General features: G+C 37.6%; 1 pseudogene; it reads left to right on the forward strand.

The window, feature by feature from the left end:
* The first annotated feature begins 504 nt into the window (after positions 1-504).
* Positions 505-21,539, forward strand: LOC104657028 (annotated as a pseudogene).
* Positions 21,540-22,474: the final 935 nt, after the last annotated feature.

Consider the following 22,474-nt stretch of genomic DNA (forward strand, 5'->3'; position numbering starts at 1 on the left):
ACAAACCCTGAGCCAGACATAGAGTGCTGATTGGTGCGTTTACAATCCCTGAGCTAGATACAGAGTGCTATTCCCTGCATTTACAATGCTTTAGCTAGACACAGAGTGCTAGACAGAAAAGTTCTTCAAGTCCTCACTAGGTTAGCTAGATACAGAGTACTGATTGGTGTATTTACAAACCTTGAGCTAGATACAAAGTACTGATTGGTGTATTTACAAACCTTGAACTAGACACAGAGTGCTAGACAGAAAGGTTCTCCAAGTCCCCTGCTAGGTTAGCTAGATACAGAGTCCTAATTGGTGTATTTACAAACCTTCAAGCTAGACACAGGGTGCTGATTGGTGTAGTTACAGTCCCTTAGAGAGACATAAAGGTTCTCCAAGTCCCCACTAGACTCAGGAGCTCAGCCGGCTTCACCCAGTGGATCCCGCATTGGGGCTGCAGGCAGAGCTGCCCGCCAGTCCTAGGCCCTGCGCCCGCACTCCTCAGCCCTTGGGCAGTTGATGGGACCCGGCGCCCCGGCACAGGGGGCTGCGCTCGTCTGGGAGGGGCCGCTCAGGAGCCCACGGCGTGGGGGAGGGGAGAGGCGGAAGGGAGAGGCTCCAGCATGGAGGGCTGCAGCCAGGAGGCAGCTGAGGCCCGGCCCCGCTGAGGCCTGGCGACAATTCGAGCGCAGCGCCCGCGGGCCAGCACTGCTGGGGGACCCTGCACACCCTCCGCAGCTGCTGGCCCGGGTGCTAAGCCCCTCACCGCCCGGGCCCTGGCGCCAGCCGGCCAGTCCCAGTGCGGGGCCTTGCGGAGCCCACGCCTATCCGGAAGTCGCGCAGGCCCGCGAGGACTGGCGCAGCCCGTGTTCCCGCCCCAGCCTCTGGCTCCTCAGAGGGAGCCGGCTCTGGCCTCGGCCAGTCGAGAAAGGGGATTCCACAGTGCAGCGGCGGGCTGAAGGGCTCCTCAAGCGCCGCCAGAGTGGGCCCTGAGGACTAGGAGGCAGGGAGAGCCTGCGAGGGCTGCCAGCACGCTGTCACCTCTCGTTAACATACTGTATTATTGTATAGTAGTTTGGCAGTTACTAAAATCCATAATCCTTAGTGGGGTCTACAACCATTTCTGTCTGAATTCAAAGCTCCTACTCATCCCCCAAAATTCTGCTTTCTGGACCTGTAAGTACTTGTGAAAAATATTGGAATAGTTAGAATTGGAAATGTAAATACTACTAAGTTTGTTTTATCTTCCATTACCTCCTCAAATAATACTTCTGTACAAAATTTATAATTAATTTGAATCCACAGATTTACCAAATTGAATTTTACAATCAATATGGTACAGTCATGACCCTCTATCCAGAAAACAAAACCAAGAAAATGAAATAAAAATTTTTTCTTGGCTTTCTTGGAGAGAAAAATATGTTTACATTTATTAGAAAAGTCTTATTTGAGTTGTCCTTTGTAAAAAATATAGATTTATTTTTAAAATCTATATACATTGAATAAGAGACATAATAATCATAACCGACTATAACCTACCATTTCGGGGACTTGACATTACAAAAGTTTGTGCAGCTCTGGCTCCTTGGATCAAAGGGTATATATTTGAAAACAATTTCTACACAGAAACTATTTGACAGGATTTATCAAAGTAAATTTTACAAAAACAAAAACCAATCAAAAACCACATAAAGATCTTTCTTAAATGTGAATTTCATATTGGACTTCTGAAGGTAGGCTTCTTTTTTTTTTTTTTTTTTTTTTGGCATTTCACCCTTTGTATTTGTAAAGCTGTCCTGTAGCTCCCTTATTTCCTGTTTATTTGCTTACATCTTACTTCCCTAACTAGTGAGCGGACAGGCAACATCACTGACACAGTCATGAGTGTATCCTCCAAAGAACATAGATCAGTAACTGGCATCACATTCATGATAAAGACAAATTTTAGTATAATGCATTTTCAGTTTTGAATGGGAACTGATATATTGTGGAGAGAATATGGACTTAGTAATCAGGAAGAACTGGGTTTGAAAACAGGCCCTGCCATGTATTAGATGTGTCACTGTAGGAAGAGTTGTGTAAGCCTGTTTCTTGATCTGTAAAGTGGGGATACTAGCATTTGGCGTGATAGGCTGTTTTGAGGATTAAAACAAATGATGTTTTAAAGTAGCCCATTCAGTAATTGGGATTTTACATTTTACGAATGAAAGAACAAAGCTCAGAGAAGTAAAGGTCATGCAACTTGTTATTGCAAAGTCAGGAGACTTAATTTCTAATCTTCTTTGTAAGATTATGTCTTGCTGTTCAGTTCATATAACCCTGCAGCCTTTCCTCTAGGGAAAGTCAATCTCTTTTGCCCTGGAAATTCAAGTTTATGCATACTCTGACCTACAGAACCCTTATTTTAAGATGTCAGTTAGATAACACATTCTGTTACATGATTTAATTAATATCTGAGGTCCAAGAATTTGTAGTGCGAATTATGCTTCATTGTCATAAGGTGATCATATGATCCAAATATGGCCTATATGGTTTAAGACATGGAGCTTTCAAGAGTGAAAGATGATGAAACAAATACTAAACCAGTTAAAATACCTGGACAAGAGCAAAACTGAACTGTCCCAAGGAAGCTAGGACATATAATTATCCTATTTACAGGATAATTATAATAAAATTGAAGTGACAGCTTTAGGTTAATTACCTCAACTTTAAGTAAGCCTAATAGTATCTAATTTGAGTGGAAAATGAGCACAAGAGACATTAATGAGTTATTAATTAGTAGTTAAGATCATTATTATGGTACTTGTGAAACTTCCCAGCTAAAATACCTGAAAATACGGGCAACTATTGCAATACAAGAGCAATGTTTGTGTCAACTGCTCAGAAACAAATGGGCAGGCTCTTTTCTCACATTGTACAAATGAAGCCTGCAATATATTTTAAACATACGGAGGTACATTTTCTGACATCAGCGTCTGAGAAGAGTGCATGTGTGAGTTGGGGAGACCCCCTTGTTTTTAACAGATTAGCAAAAAATTCATCTTAGTCCCCTTCAGGTTTCCAAAGCTTACAATGGGTTTATAAAATGACTGCCTTGTCATTACTTCTCTATAGTTAAAAGAAAAGCACACCTGTGCTTGTTAGTGTTTGGTTTTTACAGGGCATATGTGCTCATGTGCTCAATAGCATGCCCAGATTTGCATTGAGGATGAGTTTTCTGGGCCTCTTCTAGTAACATATGTAGTTATTATTGACTTTTTGATGGCCAAAAAACAAAACCAAAAATATTTTAAAAGTCAAATAGCTCAGATATAAATCTTTGAGATTAAAAAATCTCAAAACTTCTATATAATAAGATTCAGGATTAATAATCTAAAATAATTATCATCTCAAAATTACATTACCAAGTTTAATTAATGAACAGAGGCATATCCACCATTGGGCATCATATATAATTTTATGGATAATATATGGATAGAGTATTTCTCTGTGTCACCCCCATGATGAGGACTATCTGAATTCTGCCTTATTCACTGTTCTTAAGACCTGAATCTTAAGAAACAGTCATACATTTGTACAATGTGTAAACAATGAATAAATGAAAGTTTGGATTGGTTTTAGTGGCACATTCGTTCCCTTTCTTGCATATAGAACTTGGACAGGCAGCTGCTTAACAGTCAGGTGTTACATGTGGTTCACGTTTCTGACAATCTAGTAAACAAGTTTTTATTCTTTTCTTATGAATGCATCCTGTGCCAGTGCAAACCTATTTCCTGGGTCCTTGGGCATAATGTACTACAGTTGACACTCATCAGTTAAGCAAAAATATTGATATTATATATTGGGTAGAATGCTCAAATATTAGTATTATACATATGTTTAATATTATAAACTCAGTATTATAATCTCCATTTCACACATGATCATACTGTGACTCAGAAATATTCAGTGACTTGCTAAGGTCATATGTAAAGTTATAATATGCAGAAATTGTATTTATCTCATTCAGAGTTTATGCTATTTTCACAAGGTCACTTTGTTTTTTTCTAGGAAAAAAGAAGTCTTCGATTGCAGTGCTGGAAGCTTTGAAAAGGTAATGTTAAACTGAAGTAACTAAAACATCTAGAGATTGATGGATCTTCCCACCCGATCCTCACCTTGTTAATGAAAGCACAGAATTTGGAAGGTCTAGACAAGATTATTGGAAAAATACAATACACACATATCTAATTTTGGAAAGTAAACTTTATAGCTCCTTTGTAGTCAGGGATTGGCAATGTGTTTATAACCTCAACAGCTACAATAATTTTAAGAATTATCAAGTTTTACCCTGCAGAAAAGTCAATTCAGTTTCAACAATGTTTCAGTGAAATTAAGTGGCAGATTATTTTTTAATTAATCAGAATTTTTTGTTAAATATTTCTGTTTTATAGCGTTGAATACATTTCTAAGGGAGCCGCTATGTCACACACACACACACACACACACACACACACACACACACACACACAGAGTAAGAAAAATAGAATGGTTCCACTTTGACATTCTTGAGCTCTAGTTCCTTGCTGAGCTTGGAAGTATTAACTTTTCAACATCTTAATGTTCTTATGGTTTCTGCAAAGATCTATATTCTTTATTTGTTAAGTGCCTAAGAACATTTGTTTATATAAAGGGAGTCTCAAAGGATTGGATATGAAATGTTTGCCTGGTTTAGAGAAACATGGATCTTTTCACATAAGTAGATATGCCACCAGCAAAAAAAGTATGGAAAAATAAAATGTTCACTGTGTCCAGTATTTTTTTAAGTAACTCTAAATTTATTTATAGAATTTGACTTTCTAATAATTGTCAGTGTACCTGTTTTATGGCAAGCAAGGGCACCCAGAGGGAGAATTCATTTTAATCAAATTTAACATTTCAGGAATAACCATGTAAACACAACAGCCAGCCCGTTACATTGTAGACATTGGGTAGACAGATGATTACACTGCTAAGCTGTTTTACCTTGAAACTAACTCTCAGTGGTTGAAATGTTGATTTATTTCCTACAGACTGCAGTTTTTTTCACTGTAGAATAATTCTCAAGAATCTAGAAACTTTGGAATAAAATCTGAATACTTTAAAAAATTATTTTTACATTATTGATTGACCTGTACCATTTGTCCAACAATGGACTTTACAATAAAATTTCAAGTAAGACCTAAACATATCAGTGCAAATGAAAATAAAATGGTAATAAAAAAGAGGGTAAAGACAATAAATACACATATTCACATACATACACGTGGGTTTATGAGATCAAAAAAGAAACCCAGTGTGTCATATTGTAAAGTATAGATTGATTTGATCAGGAACCTGAAAATGAAATCCCCCACATTCTTTTCTCCTTCAACCTGATTTTGACATAATTGGCACCAGACACCTATGTTATGGATATACTTACAATTCCTTAATTTAATTTTTTTGCCTCTTTGCACATATAAGTCCTGCTTCTATATCTTTCAGTTTGTCCTGAAACTTCACATCACCTATTTATAAATAACCAAAATTCCTCTATGATTTTCTGTTTCACGTAGGGTAATAAATATAGGCATGTGTAAACAAGGTATGAGACATATGGAATTAAGAGCAGAAAAAAAGGACAATCTTTTCACTAAATGGTGTTGGAACCATTAGGTATAATATAAAACAAATAAAAATTGATTCCTACCTCATATCATTCCCCAAATCAATTTTAGGTAGAAAAAGCAAAACAATAAAATTCTTTTAAACAAGAACACAGAAAGCATGAATCATAAGGAAAAAGCAGACAGCCTTCAATGAATGAATGGGTGAAGATAATCAATTTTGAATGGATTGACTATCCTGAAGGGCAAAACTTGATTACACTTAAATGTTAATTAATTTAGTATGTGTTTCTAGTACCAAATATAAAGCTGAGGCTGTGACTTTTGTATTATATGTTGTTGCTGTGGTTACATCTCCAATAAGCTTTCCTGAAAGGGCAAAGGGAAGAAACTTACTGAATGCCTGAGAGGGCAATTATATAAGAGAGTTGTCTGTTGGAAGTGAGGCCATAAGCAGGGTGCGGCAGCCAAATCACTAAACATGGGAAAAAAGGACCCAAATCTCAGTTACTACCTATGTTCTGCTCTGATACATTCTACTCTGCTTTCCCTCCAAGTGGTTAAACCCAACCGGAAGTTAAACAGCACGGGAGTTTTTGTATTCCATAGAAATCAGTTTCTCAAGACAAACAGCAGCATGATCAAAGGTAGAGAGTGGATCTAGAACAATAGGGAGTGTAAAGTTCTGAGAATAGCCAAGACATTCATGAATAAGATTGAGTAGGAAGAATTTGTTCTATCAAATATAAAGATTTCTCATAAGGCTACACTAATTAAGACAAAATGGCGTTGGCACAAGTTAGACAACTAGGCCAATGAAACAGAATAAAGAGACTAGAAACAGACCTATACTTAAGTAGACACATAACGATGTAGATGCCTTTGCAGAACAGTAAAAATAGCAGTCAAAGGAGAGAAAGAGAGAGAAAAGAAAGGAAAAGAAAAAAGATACTGAGGCAACCAGGTATTATATGGGGGAAATATAAGACTTAGACTGACCTCACACATTCACCAAATTTAATTTGAGGTGGGTTGTAGAACTACCTATAAAAGGCAAAACAATAAGAGTTTCTAAAATAGGATACAAAAAGTATGGATCATAACTTACGAGAATCTAGATATTACTTTTACATCAAATTTAAGAAATCCTGTCTATTCAAAAAGACCGTGAAGTTCAATACATATGTCAGAAAGACTAAAAAGACAAATTTTATATACATAAGGTATAAAACATCTCTATACATCAAGAAAAAAATGTAATGAAATATGGTCAATATACTTAAAAAGATACTTTACAAAAGTGGATATTGAAGTTTTCAAGTAATATGTGAAAAAAAGTACTTAATTGGGAGCAAGGACAATTCATCCATAGGAACAGAAGGGAATATAGATTTTATAGATTCAGGTTCATATTAGTGGCTATATGCATGGAAGAGGTATCATGGTTACCTTCGTATTGCTCGTATTGCTGTTATTTTCTCACTGAAATAAGGAATAAGGTCAATGATTGATAGTGAAGATACTCAGAAGAAGTTCTGGGGGACTGAAAAGAAAGCAAAAATTAATAATCATCTGAAAGGGTGGAAACTATAGTAGATCAGGACAATGGAGTCAGAATGAAGAGACGACTTGATGGTAGTTAGCATGAGCTTGAGCTTAAGATAAAATCATTTAGAATCACTGTGAGTTTTTCTTCAGATTCATTCACATGATCATGTGGAACACTAAGATTTGAGATATTTAACCAGAATTGAAATTCTGTGAATGGATGAAGACTAGACAGGAGCTAATGTTGTAGGAAATAGACTGTGATAGCTGACTGTAAGATTTAAATTGTTAAGAAGAGAAGTGGGGGAAATAAGGTGGGGCGGGGGTGTGAAGAACAGTGAAACCACCAAGAATCTGCACAGTATTAGTTGGAGAAAGTCCCAGCCACCCAGGAGTTAGAATCTTAATGAACCTCGATATTTAAATAAATGTGGATTACTCACTGGCAGAGTCTCCTGTCAATTCAAAACCGAGTGTTTTTTTTGTTTTGTTTCTGTTTTTTGTTTGTTTGTTTGTTTGTTTTAAGAAGGAGCTAGAGTGAGTTAGATTCAGTGTAAATATTAAGAAGGATACCTGCTTTTTCACTAGTCCAGTGGTAGAAGAAGTAAGAGAGAGAGAACAGTGAAGTTTTGCAGGGGCTAAAGGAGATGTGGTGTCTTCAAGAGAAGGAAGTATGAAGGAGATCAAGAAGGTTAAGGAATATTTAAAGAAGTGAATGAAGAAATATAAATGCAGTTTCCACTCTCTGGAAAGAATGCTATCACAAAAGGCTAAGTGAGAGTGACTTAGGGAAGTTAACAGTAAGATGACAGACGGTGGTCAGATTCAGAATAGATTTTTAAGGCAAAGCCAAAAGGATTTTCTTACACATTGAAAGTGGCCTATGAATAAAAGAGAATAATCACAGATGATTCCGTATACTTGAGCCAGAGATCTGAATTATTACTGTCTTTGACTGAGATAGGGCAGGCTAGGGGAAGGACAGCATATAGAGAGAAACAGAATTTGAAATTTGAGTATATGAATTTTTAGGTTCCTATTAAAGGGCTGGTGAGATGAAAAATAGATGGGCAAGGTCAGGAAAGCAGTTGATAGGATCAGCATATATCCAGAGTGTATTTTTACCTTACTTTTAATGTGAAATATACTTACCAAAAAGTACATAAAATATATATGTAAATTTAAACAGATATCCATAAAGCAAACACCAATTTACATCTAGATAAAGAAATAGAACACTGCCAGAACCCTAGAATCTCCTCACCCAATACGCCTTTATCTAATCATAAACCCCTCCCTCAAATCCAACTGAGGAAATTACAGTCCTGAAATAAAATATGGTACAAAATTTTTTGTTTGCTTCATGTTTATTTCTATAAATGCATTCCTAACCAATACAAGTTAGTTTTGCTTGCTTTTGAAATGTGCTTAAATGGAATCACTATGTATACGCAATTTCAACTTGCTCCTTTTGCTCAACATTAGTTTGTGGGCCTTATCCATGCTGTCGTATATAGCATTAGTTCATTATTTTCCTCTATGTACTCTTTCACAATTTATTTATTCAGTGTGGATAGACATTTGGCAGATGATATATATGACTTTTTGTGTTGATTTTACAAGCAGTGTTTCCAAAAACATTATCGTATGAGTATTTTGGTGGCCATATGTTTCGTTATCTTGAGGCTTAAAAGTTGGAATTGCTGAGTCACAGCGTTGCGGGACTTTTCCTTAGTTCAGCTAAAGACAGGGTCCTTGTCAAAGGGCCAGCAAAAAGTAAGCTAGCAGACGATTTGAAGGATGATCTAGGGCAGGGTTTTATTGGGTGAAAAAGAAGAAAAGGGAAAACAGAGACTCTAAGCGAAGCAACAGAGTGTGCTTCCTGCCCGTGGGCTTCCGGCCTCAGATTGAATTCCAGGTTCCACCCAGGAAGAGAAGGGGCCAGGTTCCTCCCGGCTGAGAACAGAGCGAACTTCTGTGACCCACCCCAGTGTGCACTCTTCTCAATGCACAGGTCATTCGAAGGCTCTGCCTGGGAGCCGTTCCCACCTGGCTGTCTCGATAAGTCAAGAGATTATCTTCAAGATCACTAAGCAATCAAATTTCATTCTCTATTTTTTTTTTTTTTTTTTTAGTAGCTTGCATTCCCAATAGTGTATGAGAATTTCCTTTGCTACGAAAATTTAATTATTACAAATTTGGTGTATCTTATTGTGGTTTTATTTTACTTCCTTTGGGGCAGATATTCTTTAAAGCTAATGAAGTTTGAGTTTCCAGGCTCAATGGAAATGCCTCATGCTGATGACCATCACTGTTATGTATGGATTAGATGATTGCTAGCAGTCTGTGTGTAAGGAATGACTTCCAGGAATATTTTGTACTGATTTACCCCATACCACATCATGTAGATGCTGAGTTATCATGAGGACACTGAATCAAAGGTTTTACCATGTGCATGTACTAAACAGCTGACACTTTAAAACATGTGTTTTAAAGTGTATAAAGAATAATTTCAGAAAAATAAGTTAACTGAAGATGAAAAACAGAAATAATAGAATGTTGAATATAAACAAAACAATAAAATAATGAATATGGGTGTTTAAATCACTGTGTATATATTTTTCTGATATCAAAAGCACATTGTAACAGCAATTTTTGTTCAGATTATACGAAAAGTGATGACTCATTAAGCGATAGCTTTGAGACCATCTTTAACAAGTACATTCAAATAAATAAAAGAGTTGAATTCTCAGTAGAGGTAGTAAATAAGTCTTTTGGTTACTTGATTAAATAATTAAAAATATTGAATCATATAAACATTGAGAAAAAATAACTATCTCGCTAATTTGACTTGGAATATTGACATTAGAAAATATTTTATAGTGTGCTACCCTGAGGGCATCAATGAACAACTGGTAGAAGAAAATGTTCCTCAGCAAGCACATTTAAGTTGTCCGTAAGTCTTAGAGCTGATATATCAAGCAAACTTAACAGAGATCTCTCAATTAGGACATAATATTATCAATGACAATTATGAAACTGAAAGAAACAGTTTCAAACTATCAACTAAAAGGGTTATCAATAATGCCACAGAAAACATAGAATCATCTTTATAACCTACAGAAAAATATTTCAAAATCCATGTCATATGAGGAGTCTATCAAAAGCAGGTAGCCAAAACATGTACAAAAAATAGTATACAATTTGTGTGTCAGGCAGTTAGTTCACACACACACACACATTGTATTGGTACAAGACTGGATAATTTATAAAGGAAAGAGGTTTAATTGACTCACAGTTCCACATGGGTGGGTAGGCCTCAGGAAACTGACAAGCATGGCAGAAGGGAAAGGTACTTCTTACATGGCAGCAGGTGAGAGAGTGAGCAAGAGCAGGGGAAACTGCCTTATAAAACCCTCAGATCGCAAGAACTCACTGTCATGAGAATAGCATGGAGGAAACCGCTCCCATGATCCAGTCACCCCTGACCAGGTCCCTCCTTCAACAAATTCAGATTGAGATTTGAGCGGGGACAAAAATCCTAAACATATCGTACATTTTTTTTTTCTGGATTTGAATATAATTTATGATATTTATCATCTTTTTGAAATTGTGCCTAATTTCTTATGCAGAAGTTTATTTTCTGCAGATTCGCTAAAATAAAATTCAGTCTCCTAGAATTCTAACCATGTTCCTTTCTACATAATTCCTCATTTACTGTGTTTGGCCTCCTTTCTATACAGCCTTTGGCCATTTTTACCTCTTGCTTTTGAAATGCTGTACGTGTCCCTTCCCCACTTTCTCTATTAAAATATCTGTCTTATTCTTATTGATTTCTTTGTATTCTTTAGATAATGAATTCTAGTCTGTCATTATATCAATATATACCCATACATATATATTTATATACTTATGTAGAATATTGTGAATTGACTACTTTTTACTCTGTTTAGGATGTTCTTTGATTAATAGAACTTTTTAGTTTTGATGTGACTGAATTTATTATAACTTGTGATAACTTACTGCTTTTATTTTCCTTTAAAGAAGTTGTTCCCTGTGTAATAGTGATGAAGATATTCTCCTCTATTCTCTTTTTATTTTATAGCTTTTCTTTCACCTTCCCTGTACAGTCTATCTGGACTTGAGTTTTGTGTATTGATATGAACTTCAGATCCTATTTAACAGACAAATAAGCATAGACAAATATCTCATCAATATTAATAGAAAAGCTTCTCTATCCTTTTCTTAGTAACTGCCGGTGCCATATATCTCATTGGCAAAGTTCTCATTAAGTATGTGGTTCCATGTAAGCTCCTTTCTTGTGCCATTAGTATTTTTTTAAATACCTGAACCAATGGCAAATCATCTCAAATGCTATAGTTTTAACAGAATTCTTGTAATCTAGGATAGCACATAGCCTGTTTACGTCTTCAGATGTGTCTGGGTTGTGTCCCTTTGCACTTTGACATAAACCTAACTTGAGCAAGTTATTGTAATTACACTGAATCTATAAATAAATTTTAGGAGAGCTGACAATCACCATATTGAGTCCTGTAATCTGTGAATTCGTAAATCTTTTTTCGTTTTTGTTTGTTTGTTTTTTGGAGATGGAGTCTCACTCTGTAGCCCAGGCTGGAGTGCAGTGGCACTGATCTCGGCTCACTGCAAGCTCTACCTCCTGGGTTCAAGTGATTCTCCTGCCTCAGCCTCCCGAGTAGCTGCAATCACAGGTTCCTGCCACCACGCCCAGCTAATTTTTTTTGTACTTTTAGTAGAGACAGCGTTTCACCATGTTAGCTAGGATGGTCTCAATCTCCTGACCTTGTGATCCACCTGCCTTGGCCTCCCAAAGTGCTGGGATTACAGGCGTGAGCCACCGCACCTGGCCAGGAAATGGACAAATTTCATACAACCCTCCTTTCTTGAATCAGGAAGAAACAAAAATCCTAAACACAGCATAACAAGCAAGAAGATTGAATCAGTATTTTTTTTTTTTTTTTTTAAACTGCCAACACAAAAAGCCCAGGGCCAGGTGGATTTACTACCAAATTCTACCAGAAATTGAAAGAATAATTGGTATCAACCCTACTGAAACTATTCTAAAGGATTGAGAAGGAGAGAATTCTCCCTAACTCATTCTGTGGAGTCAGTATCATCCTGATACCTAAACCAAGAAAGGGCATAACAAAAAAGAAAACTTCGGGCAATACCCGTGATGAATGTTAAGTTTTAATCATAGATTTAGCCTTTTCTTGAATCATTCTTTCTGTATGTTTAGTATATCTTCTACTTGGGATTGCATTCCTTCTTCTGAAAGTGCTTTCTTGAAATTTTCTTTTAATAAAGTTATTTTGTTATCAAATTCTTCAGTTTTGTTGGCTAGAAATTGTCTTTAACTTGTTTCTCAAAAGATTCTTTTCCCTGGGTATAAAATTCTACACGGGAAGTACTCATAAGATAATAAAAATATTTTTCTATTATTTTCCAGCTTCTATTAATATTGCTATTCTATCATTACATTAAAGTGAATGTGTCTTTTTATCTCCAGCTCCTATTAAGATTTTCTTTGTCATTATTGTTCTGCTGTCTCCCCTGTTAGATGCACCTCATTTTCATCATGTATTTTCAGTATTGCTTCCGACCCAGTCTCTGTCTCCTCCAATCATTTAATCACTTTCTCCATGTTTTTTCTCTCATCTTTCCATTGTCTTTTCTGAATTCTGGAAGATTGTTTTGATGTATCGTCACAGATTCTTTCTTAAGTGTTCTTTATCTACTAGTAAACCCATATATTATGTTTTTAATATTGGCTATTGCATTTTTTAGAGCACATATTTGATTCTTTTTTCAAATTTATTTGGTAACATAATTTCCTGGTCCTTGGAGAAATAGTCAAGCTAATTTCTTAAACTAAATTTACATCCTGTGGATTTTTTGTAATTTTTGTTGTTGCTTATTTGTTTTATGTCCTTTAGTTTTAGACATATGATCAGGTTTTAGCTATAGCACCTCAGGATGGCTGTGCAATTCTGGGCCACAGTATTTATTCTTCCTGTTTCTTGTGATGTGGTGGATGGAAATTTTAGGTCTGGTTTATCTTTATCCATACATTACAGTCTTTGTGCCTTCAGCCTAATGTGAGAAGGATGTTCTACTGACTAAGAGTGTTTGACTTGTGATTCCTGCTAGCTTTGTGGCCATCAAAAACAAAATTTCCGTATGTTCAGGGAAATTATTTTGAGTATGTAAAAAGGATATTTAATGATTATAGACAAGTTCTCTCTAAAGAAATTGTAAAATGTTGTTTGAAATTTCTGACTATGTAATGAAAATATTTACTGGTTATATAAGTTCCCCTTTAAACATTTCTGTTAAATTTAAAATTACCTGTGATTTTTTTTGTGGGGGGCTGGCAGTTGTGATACAGCTTTATCATAATGCTAATATGTAATTTTCTAATTAAGGTTCTATATATTCTACAAGTTTTTTTTTTTCTTTTTTTTTTTTTTTTTTTTTTTTTTTTTTTTTTTTTTTTTTTTTTTTTATTATACTTTAAGTTCTAGGGTACATGTGCATAACGTGCAGGTTTGTTACATATGTATACTTATGCCATGTTGGTGTGCTGCACCCATCAACTCGTCAGCACCCATCAATTCATCATTTATATCATGTATAATTCCCCAATGCAATCCCTCCCTCCTCCCCCCTCCCCCCTCCCCATGATAGACCCCAGTGTGTGATGTTCCCCTTCCCGAGTCCAAGTGATCTCATTGTTCAGTTCCCACCTATGAGTGAGAACATGCGGTGTTTGGTTTTCTCTTCTTGTGATAGTTTGCTAAGAATGATGGTTTCCAGCTGCATCCATGTCCCTACAAAGGACGCAAACTCATCCTTTTTTATGGCTGCATAGTATTCCATGGTGTATATGTGCCACATTTTCTTAATCCAGTCTGTAACAGATGGACATTTGGGTTGATTCCAAGTCTTTGCTATTGTGAATAGTGCCGCAATAAACATACGTGTACATGTGTCTTTGTAGTAGACTAATTTATAATCCTTTGGGTATATACCCAGTAGTGGGATGGCTGGGTCATATGGTACATCTAGTTCTAGATCCTTGAGGAATTGCCATACTGTTTTCCATAATGGTTGAACTAGTTTACAATCCCACCAACAGTGTAAAAGTGTTCCTATTTCTCCACATCCTCTCCAACACCTGTTGTTTCCTGACTTCTTAATGATTGCCATTCTAACTGGTGTGAGATGGTATCTCATTGTGGTTTTGATTTGCATTTCTCTGATGGCCAGTGATGATGAGCATTTTTTCATGTGTCTGTTGGCTGTATGAATATCTTCTTTTGAGAAATGTCTGTTCATATCCTTTCCCCACTTTTTGATGGGGTTGTTTGTTTTTTTCTCGTATATTTGTTTGAGTTCTTTGTAGATTCTGGATATTAGCCCTTTGTCAGATGAGTAGGTAGCAAAAATTTTCTCCCATTCTGTAGGTTGCCTGTTCACTCTGATGGTAGTTTCTTTTGCTGTGCAAAAGCTCTTTAGTTTAATTAGATCCCATTTGTCAATTTTGGCTTTTGCTGCCGTTGCTTTTGGTGTTTTAGACATGAAGTCCTTGCCCATGCCTATGTCCTGAATGGTACTACCTAGATTTTCTTCTAGGGTTTTGATGGTATTAGGTCTAACATTTAAGTCTCTAATCCATCTTGAATTAATCTTCGTATAAGGGGTAAGGAAAGGATCCAGTTTCAGCTTTCTACTTATGGCTAGCCAATTTTCCCAGCACCATTTATTAAATAGGGAATCCTTTCCCCATTTCTTGTTTCTCTCAGGTTTGTCAAAGATCAGATGGCTGTAGATGTGCGGTATTATTTCTGAGGACTCTGTTCTGTTCCATTGGTCTATATCTCTGTTTTGGTACCAGTACCATGCTGTTTTGGTTACTGTAGCCTTGTAGTATAGTTTGAAGTCAGGTAGCGTGACGCCTCCAGCTTTGTCCTTTTGACTTAGGATTGTCTTGGCAATGCGGGCTCTTTTTTGGTTCCATATGAACTTTAAAGCAGTTTTTTCCAATTCTGTGAAGAAAGTCATTGGTAGCTTGATGGGGATGGCATTGAATCTATAAATAACCTTGGGGAGTATGGCCATTTTCACGATATTGATTCTTCCTATCCATGAGCATGGTATGTTCTTCCATTTGTTTGTGGCCTCTTTTATTTCACTGAGCAGTGGTTTGTAGTTCTCCTTGAAGAGGTCCTTTACATCCCTTGTAAGCTGGATTCCTAGGGATTTTATTCTCTTTGAAGCAATTGTGAATGGAAGTTCATTCCTGATTTGGCTCTCTGCTTGTCTGTTACTGGTGTATAAGAATGCTTGTGATTTTTGCACATTGATTTTGTATCCTGAGACTTTGCTGAAGTTGCTTATCAGCTTAAGGAGATTTTGGGCTGAGACGATGGGGTTTTCTAAATATACAATCATGTCATCTGCAAACAGGGACAGTTTGACTTCTTCTTTTCCTAACTGGATACCCTTGATTTCTTTCTCTTGCCTGACTGCTCTAGCCAGAACTTCCAACACTATGTTGAATAGGAGTGGTGAGAGAGGGCATCCCTGTCTTGTGCCAGTTTTCAAAGGGAATTTTTCCAGTTTTTGCCCATTCAGTATGATATTAGCTGTGGGTTTGTCATAAATAGCTCTTATTATTTTGAGGTATGTTCCATCAATACCGAATTTATTGAGCGTTTTTAGCATGAAGGGCTGTTGAATTTTGTCAAAAGCCTTTTCTGCATCTATTGAGACAATCATGTGGTTCTTGTCTTTGGTTCTGTTTATATGCTGGATTACGTTTATTGATTTGCGAATGTTGAACCAGCCTTGCATCCCAGGGATGAAGCCCACTTGATCATGGTGGATAAGCTTTTTGATGTGCTGCTGAATCCGGTTTGCCAGTATTTTATTGAGGATTTTTGCATCAATGTTCATCAGGGATATTGGTCTAAAATTCTCTTTTTTTGTTGTGTCTCTGCCAGGCTTTGGTATCAGGATGATGTTGGCCTCATAAAATGAGTTAGGGAGGATTCCCTCTTTTTCTATTGATTGGAATAGTTTCAGAAGGAATGGTACCAGCTCCTCCTTGTACCTCTGGTAGAATTCAGCTGTGAATCCATCTGGTCCTGGACTTTTTTTGGTGGGTAGGCTATTAATTGTTGCCTCAATTTCAGAGCCTGCTATTGGTCTATTCAGGGATTCAACTTCTTCCTGGTTTAGCCTTGGGAGAGTGTAAGTGTCCAGGAAATTATCCATTTCTTCTAGATTTTCTAGTTGATTTGCGTAGAGGCGTTTATAGTATTCTCTGATGGTAGTTTGTATTTCTGTGGGGTCAGTGGTGATATCCCCTTTATCATTTTTTATTGCATCTATTTGATTCCTCTCTCTTTTTTTCTTTATTAGCCTTGCTAGCGGTCTGTCAATTTTGTTGATCTTTTCAAAAAACCAACTCCTGGATTCATTGATTTTTTGGAGGGTTTTTTGTGTCTCTATCTCCTTCAGTTCTGCTCTGATCTTAGTTATTTCTTGCCTTCTGCTAGCTTTTGAATGTGATTGCTCTTGCCTCTCTAGTTCTTTTAATTGTGATGTTAGAGTGTCAATTTTAGATCTTTCCTGCTTTCTCTTGTGGGCATTTAGTGCTATAAATTTCCCTCTACACACTGCTTTAAATGTGTCCCAGAGATTCTGGTATGTTGTATCTTTGTTCTCATTGGTTTCAAAGAACATCTTTATTTCCGCTTTCATTTCGTTATGTACCCAGTAGTCATTCAGGAGCAGGTTGTTCAGTTTCCATGTAGTTGAGCGGTTTTGATTGAGTTTCTTAGTCCTGAGTTCTAGTTTGATTGCACTGTGGTCTGAGAGACAGTTTGTTATAATTTCCGTTCTTTTACATTTGCTGAGGAGTACTTTACTTCCAATTATGTGGTCAATTTTGGAATAAGTGCGATGTGGTGCTGAGAAGAATGTATATTCTGTTGATTTGGGGTGGAGAGTTCTATAGATGTCTATTAGGTCCGCTTGGTGCAGAGATGAGTTCAATTCCTGGATATCCTTGTTAACTTTCTGTCTCGTTGATCTGTCTAATGTTGACAGCGGAGTGTTGAAGTCTCCCATTATTATTGTATGGGAGTCTAAGTCTCTTTGTAAGTCTCTAAGGACTTGCTTTATGAATCTGGGTGCTCCTGTATTGGGTGCATATATATTTAGGAGAGTTAGCTCTTCCTGTTGAATTGATCCCTTTACCATTATGTAATGGCCTTCTTTGTCTCTTTTGATCTTTGATGGTTTAAAGTCTGTTTTATCAGAGACTAGGATTGCAACCCCTGCTTTTTTTTGTTCTCCATTTGCTTGGTAGATCTTCCTCCATCCCTTTATTTTGAGCCTATGTATGTCTCTGCATGTGAGATGGGTCTCCTGAATACAGCAGACTGATGGGTCTTGACTCTTTATCCAGTTTGCCAGTCTGTGTCTTTTAATTGGAGCATTTAGTCCATTAACATTTAAGGTTAATATTGTTATGTGTGAACTTGATCCTGCCATTATGATATTAACTGGTTATTTTGCTCGTTAGTTTATGCAGTTTCTTCCTAGCCTCGATGGTCTTTACATTTTGCCAAGTTTTTGCGATGGCTGGTACCGGTTGTTCCTTTCCATGTTTAGGGCTTCCTTCAGGGTCTCTTGTAAGGCAGGCCTGGTGGTGACAAAATCTCTAAGCATTTGCTTATCTGTAAAGGATTTTATTTCTCCTTCACTTATGAAACTTAGTTTGGCTGGATATGAAATTCTGGGTTTAAAATTCTTTTCTTTAAGAACGTTGAATATTGGCCCCCACTCTCTTCTGGCTTGTAGAGTTTCTGCCGAGAGATCTGCTGTTAGTCTGATGGGCTTCCCTTTGTGGGTGACCCGACCTTTCTCTCTGGCTGCCCTTAAGATTTTTTCCTTCATTTCAACTTTGGTGAATCTGGCAATTATGTGTCTTGGAGTTGCTCTTCTGGAGGAGTATCTTTGTGGCGTTCTCTGTATTTCCTGAATTTGAATGTTGTCCTGCCCTACTAGGTTGGGGAAGTTCTCCTGGATGATATCCTGAAGAGTGTTTTCCAACTTGGTTCCATTTTCGCCCTCACTTTCAGGCACCCCAATCAGACGTAGATTTGGTCTTTTTACGTAATCCCATACTTCTTGCAGGCTTTGCTCATTTCTTTTTCTTCTTTTTTCTTTTGGTTTCTCTTCTCGCTTCATTTCATTCATTTGATCTTCAATCGCTGATACTCTTTCTTCCAGTTGATCGAGTCGGTTACTGAAGCTTGTGCATTTGTCTCGTATTTCTCGTGTCATGGTTTTCATCTCTGTCATTTCGTTTATGATCTTCTCTGCATTAATGAGTCTAGCTGTCAATTCTTCCACTCTTTTTTCAAGATTTTTAGTTTCTTTGCGCTGGGTACGTAATTCCTCCTTTAGCTCTGATAAGTTTGATGGACTGAAGCCTTCTTCTCTCCTCTCGTCCAAGTCATTCTCTGACCAGCTTTGATCCGTTGCTGGTGATGGGCTGCGCTCCTTTGCAGGGGGAGATGCGCTCTTATTTTTTGAATTTCCAGCTTTTCTGCCCTGCTTCTTCCCCATCTTTGTGGTTTTATCTGTCTCTGGTCTTTGATGGTGGTGACGAACTGATGGGGTTTTGGTATAGGTGTCCTTCCTGTTTGATAGTTTTCCTTCTGACAGTCAGAAGGACTCTCTGTTGGTCTGTTGGAGATTGCTTGAGGTCCACTCCAGACCCTGTTTGCCTGGGTATCAGCAGCAGAGGTTGCCGAAGATAGAATATTGCTGAACAGCGAGTGTACCTGTCTGATTCTTCCTTTGGAAGTGTCCTCTCAGGGGTGTACTCCACCCTGTGAGGTGTGGGGTGTCAGACTGCCCCTAGTGGGGGATTTCTCCCAGCTAGGCTACTCAGGGGTCAGGGACACACCTGAGCAGGCAGTCTGTCCGTTCTCAGATCTCAACCTCCGCGTTGGGAGATCCGCGGCTCTCCCCAAAGCTGTCAGACAGAGTCGTTCGCGTCTGCACCGGCTCCCGCTACTTCCCCTGTTGGTCTTCAGCTGTGCGCTGTCCCCAGAGGTGGAGACTACAGAGACAGGCAGGCTTCCTTGAGCTGCTGTGAGCTCCACCCAGTTCGAGCTTCCCAGCGGCTTTGTTTACCTACTTAAGCCTCAGCAATGGCGGGCGCCCCTCCCCCAGCCTCGCTGCTGCCTTGCGGATAGATCGCGGCAGACTGCTGTGTTAGCAGTGAGGGAGGCTTCGTGGGCGTGGGACCCTCCCGGCCAGGTGTGGGATATATTCTCCTGGAATGCCTGTATGCTTACAGCGCAGTATTGGGGTGGGAGTTACCCGATTTTCCAGGTGTTGTGTGTCTCAGTTCCCCTGGCTAGGAAAACGGATCCCCTTCCCCCTTGCGCTTCCAGGTGAGGCGATGCCTCGCCCTGCTTCAGCTCTCGCTGGTCAGGCTGCAGCAGCTGACCAGCACCGATTGTCCGGCACTCCCTAGTGAGATGACCCCAGTACCTCAGTTGAAAATGCAGAAATCACCGGTCTTCTGTGTCGCTCGCGCTGGGAGTTGGAGACTGGAGTTGTTCCTATTCGGCCATCTTGCTCCGCCCCCCCCTTTTTTTTCTGTTTACTTAAATTACTTGGATTGCTAAAGCTTTCCAAATAGTTTGGAGTTTACCCATTAATACTCCACCAATTAAATATACACTAATAATCCAAATAATATATTATTATGCGCATATAAGAAAGAATGAGTAAGATCTGAAAGTTTCCATTTGAAATTACCTTTTGATATTAAGATGCAAATATAATAAATTCTGTCATAGTATTACTTTTAAAGCAGTTTCTAGTTGTAAGTCATGTCAGGTTATTTGTACAAAACCTTTTAGTGAAAAACAATAAAAAGTCTGAATAAAAATATAATTTAAAATATTTTACTTAAAATATTAAACCATTAAAGATAATCTAAATAATCTGCCCAGAGTCCAGTGAAAAGCTAGAATGTAGACAGAGAGTATTCTGAGTAGACACGTTGACTTGCTTATATGATATTTATTGATATGATACATAAGAAATCAAGGAGACCCAGGCAACTCTTTTGAATGGAATTGGGCTGATTCATCTCTGGTTTGTGGAGTAAGAGCCAGGTTAAGTCTGAGCCGCTGCAGCTGCTGCCTCTGTCTTTGCTTTACCGCAGAGGCAAGACAAAGGTCTGCACTGTGGCCTTGCGCCCCTGTTGGCCTTCCGGAGAGTCACATCACACAAGAAAATTACACCTCCCAGAAATAGCAAGAACTTTCGTTAAGAAGAAATTTGTCAAACAAGAAATTGAAGCTGAATGCCTTAAGAATTGTAGTTACTGACCAGAAATGTAGACAGACTTCTTAGACTTGGAGAAGATATGCCTAGACTGGGTCGTGGCCAGCTACAGATGCTCCTTTAGTGGAAACAGCAGAACAAGTCTGTATTTCTTCCCTGGCACTGTTAAAAATGTTAAAGCAAGGCGATGCTGGAGTTCCAATGGAAGTTATGGGTCTGAAGCTTGGAAAATTTGTTGATTATTATACCATCAGAGTGATTGACATGTTTGCTATGCCACAGATGTCAGTGTGGAGGCATTTGATCTAATGTTCCAAGCTAAAATGGTGCATGTATTGAATCAGACAGGAAAGCTTGAGATGGTTACTGGTAGGCATCACAGTCACCTGGCTTGGTTGCTGGAGTTTCTAGGGTGGATATCAGTACTCAGCAGAGTTTTGAAGCCTTATCAGGGGGAGCTTTAACAGGTGGTTGTGGATTCCATTCAGAGTGTAAAAGGGAAGGTTGTTAGTGATGCCTTCAGGTTGATCAATGCTAATATGATGGTACATGAACCAAGACTAACAACTTCAAATATGAGTCACTTAAACAAGCCATCTATCCAGGCATTAATTAATGGATGAAACAGACATTATTACTCTATTACTATTAACTATCTGAAAAATAAACTAGAATAGAAGATGTTGCTAATTTTGCATAAGGAGTTGAATGGAAGATTTGATACTTCAGGATTACATGAACCTTGTAAATACAATGATTTAGTATTTAAATAGATGCTGGAATTAGCCAAGAATTACAAAAAGGCTGTAGATGAAGAAGATGAGATGACACCTAAACAGCCGGCAATAAAGAGTGTTGGCTATCAGAACACTAATGTCACTTGGAGGAACAAGTGGATTTAGTCATGACTTCAAATATTGTTTAGCAGATATGTTGAATACTGTTGTGTTTAAGTGAAGCAACAAAAAATTTATTAGTGATGCTTTCAGTATACATTTCTCTGTTGTTCCTAATGCTCAAAATTAAGGGACCTCTGAAGACGTATTTGGTTAAATGTAAGACATTTGGCATCATTTGTAGCACTGTAATCTTCAGTCTCAGCTATGCAATTATTTTTGTTTCTTTAGTCAGAGTCTTTGCAGATTCTAAAGTTATATAATAATTCATAAAAGTAGACACATTTTGTTAATATCCCATTTTAATATTCGAAAAAAGCAGTACTGCGAGGCTATTTTGATTGTTGCTTACTAAATAAAATACATTTACAATTTGAAAAATAAAAGTCAGTTGGTAGTAGATGTATGGATTTATTTCTGGGCTCTCTATTTTGTTCTGCTGATCTGTGAGTCTGTTTCTATGTCGATACCATGCTGTTTGGTTACCATAGCTTTGTAGTATATTTAGAAATCAGGTAGTGCAATGCTCCTAGCTTTGTTTTTGTATGTTTGTCTTTCAAAAAAGAATCACAAGATTATTTTGATTATTCAGGGTCTTTTTTAGTTCCATATGCATTTTAAGATTTTACAAATATATTTCTGTGAGGAATGTCATTAGTAGTTGATAGACATTGTATTGAACATATAAATCACTTTGGCTGGTATGGACATTTTAATAATATTAATACTTCTAATCCATAAACAAGGAATTTTTTACTATATGTTTCCTCTTCAGTTTCTTTCATCAATATTCTATAGTTTTCATGTAGAGGTCTTTCACTTCCTTCATTAAATTTATTTCTGGGTGTCTTTTTTCTTTTGTAACTATTGGATTTTTTTTCATTTTTTTATAGATTGATCACTGTTAGTTTATAAAAATTCTACTGATTTTGCATGTTGATTTGTATCCTGCAATTTTGCTGAATAAGTTTGTTAGCTAAGAAATTTTTGTAGTCT

Source organism: Rhinopithecus roxellana, chromosome 14 (assembly GCF_007565055.1).
Source record: "Rhinopithecus roxellana isolate Shanxi Qingling chromosome 14, ASM756505v1, whole genome shotgun sequence".
Lineage (NCBI taxonomy): Eukaryota > Metazoa > Chordata > Mammalia > Primates > Cercopithecidae > Rhinopithecus > Rhinopithecus roxellana.